The sequence below is a fragment of the Marmota marmota genome, unplaced genomic scaffold (assembly GCF_001458135.2).
Source record: "Marmota marmota marmota unplaced genomic scaffold, marMar, whole genome shotgun sequence".
NCBI lineage: Eukaryota > Metazoa > Chordata > Mammalia > Rodentia > Sciuridae > Marmota > Marmota marmota.
The window spans coordinates 10,755,489-10,766,740 of record NW_026000016.1 but is presented as its reverse complement, the minus strand read 5'-3'; the positions used below and the strand labels follow the sequence as shown (position 1 = coordinate 10,766,740).

The 11,252-nt window shown below is 38.8% G+C and overlaps 1 non-coding gene across 1 annotated transcript; it reads left to right on the top strand.

Annotated features, from left to right (window-relative positions):
- Positions 1 to 3,918: 3,918 nt before the first annotated feature.
- Positions 3,919 to 4,023, top strand: LOC125618583. Its single transcript, XR_007349922.1, has one exon. It is a non-coding gene; the product is annotated as a U6 spliceosomal RNA (small nuclear RNA).
- Positions 4,024 to 11,252: the final 7,229 nt, after the last annotated feature.

Here is an 11,252-nt window from a genome sequence, read left to right as displayed (position 1 = left end):
TCACAACTATGGGATCATTATCCCTATGAGGATGACATGCAGGCTGTTTTCATTGCATTGGCAACCCTTTGGCATACCTGGCACATAATTCTGGCCCCAGTCAACCAGATGGCAACTACAGGAGCTGGTACTTGAGAAAAAAATAATCATACTCATATGGTCACCTTAGTACAACTAAAATCTACTGTTTTTACTTATTTCTTTGTGATTTTATTTCATTTTATTTTTATCTCTATAAGTAAAAAAAAAATAGTGCATTTTAATTGTACATAATAGTGGGATTTATTCTAATATATTTGACATGATGCACATAACCTAACTTGGTCAATTTCATTCCCCAATACTCCTCCTTTCTTTCTGCTCTTCTGTCCCCCTTGTCCCCTTCCTCTATTCTCTTGATCTATCTTCTAGTTTCATGAGATCCCTTTTTCTTTTTTCTCTATAGTTTCCACATACGAGAGAAAACATATGACCCTTGACTTTCTGGGTCTGCCTTATTTTGCTTAACATATTCTTCAGTTCCATCCATTTTCCTGAAAATGGCATAATTTCATTCTTCTTTATAACTGAATAAAATCCACTGTGTTTTACACACACACACACACACACACACATACACACGTGAATGCCACATTTCATTTATCCATTCATCTTTCATGGACAACCAGGGTGGTTCCATAACTTGACTATTGTGAATTGAGCTGTTATAAACTTGCATCAAATTCATCATTTTTAATGGAGTCAATGATGAACACAGATTCTATCCTCATTGATTTTTTTAGTCATTGCTTTACGGCCCATCATCCCATTATTTGATTTCCATTTAAAATTCTCTGTCCTCTTTCATTGTTCTAAGCATATCTTTATAATTAATAAAAATGTAATTTTCTGCTTTTCTTTTCCAGTTTCTGTTAAAAAACAATCACTAGGAAGTTAGAAATCTGCTAAAATATTCCAAGGAAATCTTCGATCCTTCTACGAAGGAAATAAATTTTAAAAAATCAATAAAATAAGACATCCTTAATTTAAAGAAAACACAGAGTAATCCTGGAATCCAAAAAATCCCACGTAGTTTAACAAATGCTCATGTAAGACAAAAAGTGAAGCACATTAACGAATTGGTGCATGAAACTGAAAACCATCTCAATGCACACGGACTGTTTTGTGGAGAGGGTTGAAAACTGATTATTAAAGCCATTTTGCATATGTACAAAAGATAAAACTTCAGTCTTTTTTCCCCTCTTTTTTTTTTCTTCCAACAAGTCAAGTGTTTTCAGATGTAGAGAAAATGAAAACTCATCAAAGAAATAATGAAATAGGAAAGTTTGGCACATTGAAGTTTTCACCAACTAGCACTGCCGAGGAATGAGCAGAGCACACTGAGGGCAGTGGCCACAGTCTCTGCTCAAAGTCTGCAGATCCGAGAATTCCGTGCACACCAGGCCTACCCCACCCCCACCCCCTGATGGCTTAACTCTCTTGACATTCTCAATTTAATTTGATATATTCTTATTTCATTTAATATTTATTTTTCTATATCAATGCCCACCCCCAAAGAAAAGAAATAAAAGGGGTGGGGGAAAGAAAAAGAGACTTAAAGAGACATATAAATGTAATCATAAGAAACTTTTTTTCAAAATCACATCCTTGTTCTTGTTCTGTGTTCTTTTCCTCTACCGGCTTATCTTCTCCTGCCATTTCACTTATGATGCATGTATTCTTTCTCCCTTTGGCAAGAAAGGGGAAAAAAATCAAACTCAATCTTGTCAATTTGCAATATTTTTTAGCAGCTTCAATTAAAAATCCAAGAAAGAAATGTTAGAGATGAACTTGAAACTTTTGGTCACCTTTAAGCTCCTTGGTGTTCACGTTCTCCATTACCTGTTTCTCAGCATTAGTTAATGTTATCTGGATCCGCCTATTTCAGATGATGGGTCAAGTGAGTGAGACACCACGGCTTCTGTGTCCCTCGACATAAACAATATGAAAAGATATGTTATCAATTCAAGAGAATAAAAAATCCCATATAACAAAGTAAATGGCAAGTCAAGATATTCAAAAGAGCTAAATGACATTTGAGAATCATCCAGCAAAATCTCTTCCAATGAGTAAAGGCCGGGGGAAGTCACTTAATATGTCTACACTTCACTGTCACGATCTGTCAAATAAGGCTAGTACTAATACCCACCTCACAGGACCTTTGTACATATAAATGTGAAAATCCCTGCAAAGCACTTAAAAAGTACCAAGGATATAGCAGTAAGAAAAAATAACATTAATATTCTCACACCCACATGGCTGAGTGTGTTGGGGCGAGCCAGAACTAGATGCTAAGTGACCTTGTTCCCAATCATATTTTAGGAACAGGATAGCTTTTCCTCTCATGAGTAAGTGACTTAACAAACTCATGTCCCAACATGAGTTTTTTGGGACATTTGTGCTCACAGTTTGAACTACACAGAGCTGAGCTCCCAGAACAGCATGGCCTCTTTTCAGCTGTGAAAATATCTTTAGTTAACTTCTGTGAGCCTCAATTTCCCCCATCTTTGATGAAGGAAGTAACAGGATGCCTTATTGGAGGGTGGTGAGGCTTAAGTGAGATCATAAGTGTCAATTGCTATTAGTGAGCAACACTCAGCCAGTGGTGGCTCTTGCTACAGATGAGCACTGGGAGCAGAGGTTAATGTAGATAGAGAGGACTGAGGCACACCTTAGGCAGTTCTGTTTTTTTAAGGTAGGATTCTTCCACAAACAAATGAGAATGTTCAGTCTTTGTCTTCTTATGCACGGCTTATTTTGCTTGACATAATGTCCATCCATAATGTTCCAACCACATTGCTACGAATAACAGAATTTCATTTTTTTGTCTGAATAATATTCTATTGTGTATACATACTATATTTTCTTTATCCATCAGTGGACATCATGGTTGACTGCATATCTTGGTTATTGTGAACAGTGCCACCATAAATGTGGGGGAAACTACCAAGCGCGGTGGCACCCACCTGTAATCCCAGCAGCTCCAGAGGCTGAGGCAGGAGGATTGAGAGTTCAAAGCCAGCCTCAGCAAAAGCAAGGCGTTAATCAGCTCGGTGAAACTCTGTCTCTAAATACAATGCAAAATAGAGCTGGGGATGTGGCTCAGTGGTCTACTGCCCCTGAGTTCAATCCACAGTGTTGAGAGCCACAGCCAAAGGGGCCCCAGCAAACTTCCAGCTGCCAGCAAACTTCCAGCTGCCGGCTGATGATTGGCTCACAGCGGCCCCAGCAACATCTAGCTGATTGGCTCCTCTGCGGTGATGCTCATTGGGCTGTTTCCCTGCCCTTTCAGACCACGGAGCTGCTCATTGGGGGACTTTTTTGGCTCCGCCCACGTGACCCAGCCAATCGGCCTCAAGAGCAGGAGGATTGTGGGAGGTGGAGAGAAGCTGGGGTTGGAGAGAGAGGCTTGTGGGAAGCCGGTGGTGGCAGTTGAGGCTCTGAGGGTTTTTCCTGAGAGGCTGTTTTGTTTGGTGTGTGTGGTTCTAAAAATAAAGTTAGTTTCTTTTGACAAGTGGCTCCTGATTGTGCCCAGCCAGACTGCGGCACCACAGTACCAAAGAAAAAATACCTGCACCTACAGGAGTCTCTTACTATAATGATTTTAAGTGGGATAAGGGAATTATATGGTAGCTCTATTTTTAAGTTTTTGGGGAATCTCCATACTGTTCTCCATAATGGTTGTGTCAATTTACATTCTCTCCAAGAATGTGTAAGAGTTTTCCTTTCTCTACAGATGCACCAACATCAGTTATTTTTTGTCTTTTTTTTTTTAAATATTAGCTGTTTTAACTGGAGTGAGATGATATCTCATTGTGGTTTTTATTTGCATTTCCCTGATGCATAGTAATGATGAACATTTTAAAAGTTGATCACATAGTGCTCACTTGGGCAGCACATATATGAAAATTGGAATAAGACAGAAAATTAACATGGCCTCTGCCCAAGGATAACATGCAAATTTGTGTAGCGTTCGATATTTTTTATTTACATCTTCAATATATTGCGATTTCTTTTTAGATGTGCTAAGTGAAACTCATCAAATAAATCTTCCCTTAAAAAAAAAAAAAAAAGAAGAAATGTTGATCACATGGAAGTAGAGAACAAGAGAGGCCACTAGACCCCAGGAAGAGGGCAAGAACTGTAGTGAGAGGGTGGATAATGGGAATCCAAACAGTTTCAGGGGAGGAAAGTAGTCCTGGTATCATACAGCACAGTGGGGCAGCCACAGTCTACAACACCTATTTAAGATGCATTTCAATATAAGAAGGAGGAAAATTGGAGTGTTCCCAACACTTCAAAATGATAATATTTGAGATGGAAATGCAAATTGCCCTGATTTGTTCATTATACATTGTATACATGTTTCAAATTATAATACTGCAGCCCTTAAATTTTTTTACTCACTTTTTTTTAAAGGTGAGATAAAGAAAAGCTGCTCTGGAAGAGGCAGTTTGGAAGAAGTAGGAAAAATCCAGGCAGATAGAGGCCGAGAGAGGAGAGCGCTTCTGTCTTTGCACAGACCGCCAGGCCCGCTTTCTCTCATTTTCAAAGTAACCTCTCTCAAGCCCATTGTTTTATTTTTTCAGAAATTGCGTTTTAAGTGGTAGCAAGTAGATTCACAGCTACTGCCAATGAAACTAACTGGCTGGGTTACGGAGAGGGAGCTACCAAAAACTTATCCAAGGGAACATTTCCCAGTGAAACCAGATCAGCCCCAGGATTTATACCTCCTCTGAAAGAGCAAAAACATTTGCTTTCCACGTCATCTGAATGTCTGCAGCTTCGATGCCAAACCTAACATGCTAAGCCCCGGCAGGCGAGTCAGACTCCAGGGCAGCTCTGTGGGTTATGCAACCCAAGTTTAGGAGCCCTCTGTCCACATAAATCACAACAGCTCCACACTTTGTAGAGGAAATTAGCTCAGAGAAATGCCAAATGGGATCAAAAATGCAATAGATTGACATTCCAATAAAATAAGCTCTTCTACCCTCTGTGTGCCCCCTGAGTCCCCAAGGATTTATTTAGTCCAGAAATAGCATCACATTCATATTATATCTTGGTTCAAAACTAACAGACTTTGGAGGGGTCTGCCTCTCCCAACCCTGCCAGAGGGCAACTCTGACTGATGTCTGTCCCACTTCCAAGAGACATTACAGGGTGTTATAACTAATGGCGATGGCTTGTTAACCGGGGGGATGTTTTCACACAATGCACAGATTGAAAACACAAAGGAAAACAAGCAAAAATGGACATAAAGGCATTGTGCTCAGGCAGCAGAATGTGACATTGTCCCTATTTGGCATAGGGGTGGCAGGCAAGGAAGGGGAGCAGAGGAGGGTTCTTGTTTGTTTGTTTGTTACTGGTCATTAGGAGATCTGGGTTCCATCTGTTTTTAGTACCAGCTCCTTTTGGGTCCAGGGTTAATGGCTACATGGCCTTCCACAAGGCTCCTACAAGCTTTGAGGTGAATGCTCTAATATTGTTGAGATTTGAGATAGAAAAAAAAAAGAGAGGTACACAAAGTTTCTAAACAAGAATTGTTAATGTTTGGAAAATGGCAAAGGAGCTGGTGTTCTTCCTTCATGTTCTTGTGGCTAATTGGCCAAGTGAGGGAGAGAAGGGAACCTCATATTCAGTATTCAAAGAGACTTCACACTCTTCACAACACTCTTGTGTTCTGTAGACAAGTTATTGGTAATTCTGGAGGGACAAAATTCAATTCGTAGCAATATTCTTCTCTTATCTGATTCTCATGATAAAGAATAATTTACTATTGAAAAAAAACAAACTCCACATGAGCTCTAAGCTCACACCTAAGTGTTTCTGTATTCACCATTCATACATGGTCTTTATCACAAAAACCATATCCTCACCTAGTGAAGGATAAAAACATTTTTTGATATTTCAGGTGCTCTTTCCAACCTAAGATCAAAATCTTATATCTCAGGATATAAGACTTATATTTATTGAAACTATAAATCCAGAAAAGGGGAGTTGGGGAAACTTCCCTTAACTGGTATTGTGGGGTAAAAGGGAGAAATGAAAATTAGGAAAATCTTTCTGATTTACTTGTACCAGAGCATTTCTGCTGGTGATGGATAACCAAGTCTATAGTATATCCTTAATTTATCCTTCTTTATTCCCATCTAGTATAATGCTAACTCTTTCTTTTGTAAGTTGTTCTTTTACATCATTTTATAAAAGTAAGCATTTTTATTTTAAAAGATATAAAAATATAATATATGGAATAAAACTGAAAATCTCCATTCTTATCCAGAGTTAGATTATTGCCCATGGTAGGTCATTGCAATCAGAAATATTTATATGTTTATGTTCACATCCACAGTAGCAGGGTTGTAAAAAAAAAAAAAACAAAACTATGACTTATCTCTTTTCCTTACTAGTATGTGATAGACATCTTTCCATCTTGCTATTCATTTTTATTTCTTTTAGTATCCTCATCAAGATTCACCCTTCCCATGAAATTTTTTTCTGCCAAATCCAGCACATCTTCCCTTGAAACAAGAGATCCAATAGTACTGAAGGTCTTACAGGCATCAGGCATCTGGGCTCCGAGCAAGCATTTTCTGTTTATTGTCTTGAATCTTTCATGACAATCTTGCAACATTAGTATCACGATCTCTGTTTTGAGGAGAGAATCGAGGCTATGAGAAATTTGTTATCTTGCCCATGGTCAGGCAGTGGAAAAGCCAGACCTTGACCCAAGCATTTCTGGTTCCCAAGCCCATGTCCTTTCCATTACCCACACCGGGAGTTCATTCTTTCATTCCTCCCATTTATTCAGCAAATAGTTTTTGAATATCTGCTATGATTTGACTTTATTCTGGATGCTAGAGATTTGAAGGTGAGCAAAAGCAGTTTTTCTGTCCTGGTATTGCTCTCTTATTTCCTGCCTTAAACTGAATCCAGCCAGATTGATAGAATGTAATTTGCCATTATCACAGGATGATGAAAGGTTTTTGCCCAGCCAAACCAAGACTTGGTCAAAATGCAAAATTTCTTTCTTTACCATGAGAACACAAGGGGGAAAAATATCATGTTACTTTTCAAAAAGCCAAAGTGTCATTTTTATCTCATGTGCTTAAAATCACTGGGAAAAGGCAATTAATAACCCTCTTAGTCATCCAATTTAGTCTTAAGAATATTTGTTGTAATCATCAGTCCATTGAGGCTGCTATAATAAAATACCATAGAATAAGTGGATTAAATGACAGCTATTTATTACTCACATTGATAGAAGCTGAGAAGTCCAAAATGATGGTGGTGACCAATTTGGTTCATGGAGAGGGACCTCTTCTTGTGGTGTAGATGGCCATCTTCTCACTGTGTCTTCACATGGTGGGAGAGAGAGAAATCTCTTCCTCTTCCTCTTTATAAAGCCACTAATTTCATCAAGAGAGCCCCATACTCATGGCCCCATTAAACCCTAATTGTCTCTCAAAGACCCCATCCCCAAGTACACAGGGGTGAGAGGAGGGACAGAATTCAATTCATAGCAATATTCTTTTCTTATCTGATTCTCATGATAAAGAATAATTTACTATTGAAAAAACCAAACTCCACTTGAGCTCTAAGCTCACACCTAAGTATTTCTGTATTCACCATTCATACATGGTCTTTATCACAAAAACCATATCCTCTCCTAGTGAAGGATAAAAACATTTTTTTTTATATTTCAGGTGCTCTTTCCAACCTAAAGGCTATGCAGGGACACATGCTCCAGAGACACAACTCTGAGAACCAGGGAACAATTTGTCGGTGCAGGTATGCCTTTCATGTTTGGAGGCTACAGATTCCTACAGCTGCTTTAATGGGAGAGGGACTAAAGAAGGTAAATTGATTCTATTTAGAAGGGAAAATTAATCAGAAAAGACAAATTTCTATTATATCTAAATATTGGATCAATGGAAATTATATTGGATCAATGGAAATTTTATGGGAAGGGGAGAGATGGCAATGACCACTAGGCAAAAAATGCAGAATATGAAATATGTGTAGTATAAAATTCTGTAAATTGGGGGTTGGAGTTAGCTGGGAATAACTGCTATAGATTAGCCAAATATGGATGAAAATATTGAGACACATACTTTAAGAAAAATTAAGTTCAAAATGTTAAAGTTGCACCCCAAATTTTGATTCACTGCATCACATCTGACCAAATATGTAGGGATCCCTTTTATTTAAAATAAACATTGACAATTAACTCTAATTATAAAGAAAAACTTCCACTAAGGATATCATTTTTCTCTTTTTAAAGATTTCCTTCCACATGAAACTTTGAAGAAGTGGACACCTCATCTGAAACTGCCTTGTTTATACTTAAATTTAAAAGAAAATCTAAGCATAACAGAAAAGCACCATGGTGGTGGTGGTGGGGGGTTGCTGGGGAAGCATCACCTGCTGTAACTATGAGCTTCAAGGGGCAAACAAGCCATTGACACAAAACCCAAACTCCGTGGTATGGATGGATGTCAAATCAGGGCCATTCATATACCAAGGAATTCAACAGAAGGACTGGACCCCTGGGCCACCCAAAGCAAAGTGCCATGGTTGAGACAGAAGCTAAGTCAGGGTGTAGAATGGTACCCATGTCCAGCATTTGAAAAAATGGGTCACTGTGGCAGATGCAAGGAAATCCCCCCGGGTTCTAAAAAACATTTTTTTTCTCAACTTCTAACCTGCTGGAGTTATTTCTTTGGATGGAGGCATTTTGAGTTCACAAAGTTCTTAATAAAGGGAAAATGAACCAGCTGTTTACAATGACAGCCACATTAGGACATCATCACCCAATATCACTTTAATACAGATTTAATAAGTGATGATTGAAATTGTACTATAGAAAAGAGACCCTACTAGGCCCTGAAGAAGAGGATTCGAGGTGGACCCACTGCATAAGTCTCTATAATTGTGAAATCAAACAAGTGAACATGTGTCAGACACAGTTGTCTTTGTGGTGCTGCTGGTTCCCATGAAGATTAAGAACCCGACCCTGGAGCTAGACTACCTGGTTGTGTTCCGACTCCAGTCCTTGTAGTTGGTGACCCTGGGAAAGCAGAAGATAAGTAATAAAAGTGCCCCTTCATGAGATATCACAGGAATTAAAAGAGATAGCACATGGAAAGCACTAGAACCAAGCACAGTCATTGCATGTGATCTGTTTTTGTTATTATTTTACAGTTGATAGAACTACTTTTTGCTATCATAATGTCCTATATCATCTAGGAGCCTTATAAATAAACAGCTCTTGTTAGTTAACAGATGAGTTAAAATTGCAAATAAATAGAATAAAAGTTGTGAAGGCACTGAAGTCTATGTTGGAAGCTTAGTTGGGCAAACTTTGGCAAGTTCTTTAAACGTTCTTTGTTTGGTTTTGTCTGCTGGCCTGTAAAATGGGGGAAATAATACTCACCTTGTTGTGGAGATTAAATGAGGCCATTTATGTAAAACATTTAGTAGGTATATTATACTGCAAATCTCTAAGGAGTTGTCATTTTTAATTAAAAGAAGGCACGCTTGCTGACTCAGGATATCCACTAGGTGGTGCTAGAAAACAGTGCCTGACAAGGAAGTGTTTGTCTTCAAAGAAGGGTGTTATCTCAGTCCATCAAAAGCAGTTTCTGATAAACCTGTCTACCTGCATTCCTTGAATCATTTTGAAGCTTTCTCCTACTCTTACAGTTCCCGAACATTTCTGCCTCATCTCACCTTCCAAGAGTCTCATTCAACCAAAAATCATCGAGCACCTACTAAATGCTGGACATACAGAGATGAATGACATACAGTGCCTGTCCCGATCGTGAATTCCACTTTGGACATGTTGATTCCATGCAGTATTTCCAAGTGGAGATTTTCAACAAGAAGTTGGATTTTCAGGTTTGAAGTTCAGAAGGGATGCCCAGAATGTCGATTTTCATTAGAGAGACATCACACCTAGTTGTCGTTGATCAGGAGAGCAGAAAACATGGCCCTGAACAGAGCTTACAGTGGGAAGAACTGTGTAATCAGGCATGGAATCCTGTGGATATGCCAGGGAGAAAAAAATACCCTCCAAGAACAGAAGGAAAGTCAGGGAACTGTGAGCAGAAGCAAGATGAGGTAGTGTCAAAGAAACCAGGAGCATAAAGGTGTAAGGCTGCAGCGTCACCCAGAACGCCCCCTGGATAAACTTGGAGAAGCCTTCTGACAGTGGGTTGGTGACAGAGTGGGAAGTGTGTTTGGTAAGATCCAACCTAGGCTACTTTTTTAAAAAAAAATGTGGATGAGAAGAACAGAATTAGGATGTTTCCTAGAGGAAGGCTGAAGATAAATGGGGAGTATGGCTTGGGAGGGGTTTTTGGTGTCTACTATTTATGTATTTGCATTGGGAAAAGGAGATTCAGTGGTATTTATAGATGGAGGGGAAAGAGAAGTAGAGAGAGATAAGAAGACCAGTAGTACAATTAGGAAGACTGACATTCTCCACACCCCACCCCTTTTCCCTTTGTCTCATATAAGCTCTGCCACCCTTGGATAATTGCCTGACCACTCCATCCTGAGATTCTTCAACTATGGAAATGTAGAGTAAAAAGGTGGATCATATAGATGGGAATCCAGGATATATGGCCCAGGCTATATATATGTATATTACCTCTCCCAGCTCTAAAAATAATTTTATTTCCTCATTTTAATCATTCAGTTATCTGAACTTAAAAGAGAAATACTATACAGGTTAAATGTGTTTAAATAATTTTCTTTGAATAGAAGCCAAATTTAAGGAGCTTGGATCACTGTAGGAATGTGTATCATGAAATGCAAAGTCCATTCAACATCATCCCTAGATTCCCTGTCTATCCTATGCTGCAGCTGATCTGTCAAATGAGGCCTGTTGCTACTTACATTCTTCAGTACCAGGTAGTATGATCTTGGCACAGTCCTGTTCCAGACACATGGTAACACTTGGACTTATAGATCATTTATAATTGGACTTTCTGGCCAATTAAAATAAAGAAATTTGAAAGCATGGGAAGATATTCAGGCCCACAGAAAATTAAATAAACAGTCTATGCACACACAGAAATACATCGTGGGAATTAGAGGAAACATGTTCAGATTACTTCCATTACGTCTCCTGCCTTTCCAATAGGGAATGTTTTGACTATGATCCTCACAAGATACTGTAGCACTCAACATAGAGACACAATTTCTTTATT